The 2043-nt window shown below is 35.9% G+C and overlaps 1 long non-coding RNA gene across 1 annotated transcript; it reads right to left on the bottom strand.

The window, feature by feature from the left end:
* Positions 1–1760, bottom strand: LOC131002022 (uncharacterized). The gene is made up of 3 exons (XR_009094108.1): positions 1683–1760; positions 1551–1607; positions 1–79 (listed from the first exon to the last, which is right to left on the bottom strand). It is a non-coding gene; the product is annotated as an uncharacterized LOC131002022 (long non-coding RNA).
* Positions 1761–2043: the final 283 nt, after the last annotated feature.

The following is a 2043-nucleotide window of genomic DNA, read 5'->3' as shown; positions in this document are numbered from 1 at the left end:
AAAGTAATGCCCACCTTAAACGTTCTTAAAGCTGGCGTGGAGTCGCTTCTTCTTCTGCTTCATTTTCTGTCGCCCGGACCTTCATTGATGAAGAGTCGATAAGTTCGTGAAGAAATTGTCATAAGACAAAGTCTAATTCTACGTGCCTAGGGTATCCTTTAAAGTTTTAGGGTTCTAGCATCCATAATTCGTTCCATTAAAGACAGTCAAAAACCAACACACCTCGTCTAATCACATAACAACAAGATAAAAGAAGTCAATATCCTTAACTTAGTATCATTCAAAAAATCACATACTCACATAAGAAATAAAATCATGCACCATTTTATATAAACATTCTATACATTTTATTCACTATGTAAATAATTAAGAAATTCCATTACTCATTTACACATAACTTAAATAAAACATTTTAATCATTTTAAAATCCATACTCGTAAGGCCTTGAAAATAAATACATAATTCACGAGGGCTTAATCCCAAAATATTCCTTTTAAAGTCCATCAATAAATTTATATAAAAGAACGGACTTCATTTAAAATAAATAGTCCCATCTTTCAATATTAAAATTTAAATCAAGAGATTTAAATTCACTAAAATAATTTAGTGAAAATTCAAACATTTTTAAAAGAAATAAAGCCAAAATTTCGTAGGCTTTATTATTCAATTACCAGTTCAAAATTAATTAAATATGAGCCCAAAACAAATAAATTAAATGCCCAACATAATTTATAGCAAATTTGGGCCCAGCAGAAATAATTAAAAACGGCCCAAATGAAAGAAAATGGGCTTGAGCCCCAATTAACCCTAACCTTAATACATACAAACACATTACTACACACACACACAACTTACACGCCTCTCTCTCTACTTTCTCCCTCTCGGCTCCCTCTCTCGTCTCTCCCTCTCTGTTCGGCTGAGGGCGGCGCCGCCTCCGGCGCGCCATGGCAGAACACGGCTCTCGCCGGTTGCCATCGTTTCTTGGCCGTTCTCGGCCCTAGAACAGGTCGGCAGAGGTCACTCCTCCACTGCATGTGCCGTCTTCGACCGTTTGAGAAGCCGAACGTCGTCGCGCCGCTTCCCCTGTCCTCCGCCGTGGCCGGAAAGATAAGTCCTTCCTTCCCTCTCTTCTTTTTTTTCTTTTTTTTTTTACACTAAAAGCCCTAAACTTTCTCTCCCTCTCTCTTCTCTTTCCATCCCCCTCTTTTTTTCTAAAAGCCCTAATTTCTCCCCTGTTCCCTCTCGTTTGGCAGAAAAAGAAAAAACCAGCGGCTCACCGCCGCGCCGTCCCTGTTGCTGGCCGAGAGCAGCCGCCGGCTGCTCTCACTCTCGACGCACAAGAAGGCAGAGAAACAAGAATTGACCTCCCAAATTCCCAATTTCAGTTATACACACAAGCAAGATTAGGGTATTCAATTCTGTTCATTTTCTTATCAAAATCAGATCTGTAATTTAAACATTCATGTTTTGCAATCATATAGTGAGATATGTATATATGTGTATATAAGCAACTATTGGAAATCCTATGATGGGAATAATCGATGACTTACTGAAATTGAACAAGAATTGGATTGATTTCAGTTTGAAATCTTGAATTGTTATAGAATCTGCAGAGTCATGGTTGGAGTAAGAATATGATCCTAATAGGATTAATGTAATGGCACAAAAAAAAGGAAGCTTACCTTGATCTTGATTAGAAGATAATTTGGAAATTTTCTAAACGGGGACAATTTGCATTTTATGAGGAATAAGGTTGAGATGGCTTATTTATAAAGATAATAAAGTAGCTTAGTGAGGAAGCCAAGGTTTGGATAAGGTTAATTGGATATTTATGGATTAAGTAATAGGATATGACAAGTGGGTGGATATGAAATTAAATGAATTAATAATACTCATGATCTTAATAAATAAATAAAAATGATCTTTAATAAAATCATTGTAATAAAACCCTTGATTAAAGAAAATATAATAATCCATTTAAAAGAAAATTCATAACTTCATGCCCAATATAAAAATTCATGCGGTTCATACAAATACTCTCAA

This window comes from Salvia miltiorrhiza, chromosome 8 (genome assembly GCF_028751815.1).
Source record: "Salvia miltiorrhiza cultivar Shanhuang (shh) chromosome 8, IMPLAD_Smil_shh, whole genome shotgun sequence".
Taxonomy (NCBI): Eukaryota; Viridiplantae; Streptophyta; class Magnoliopsida; order Lamiales; family Lamiaceae; genus Salvia; species Salvia miltiorrhiza.
This window is presented reverse-complemented; position numbering and strand designations above follow the sequence as displayed.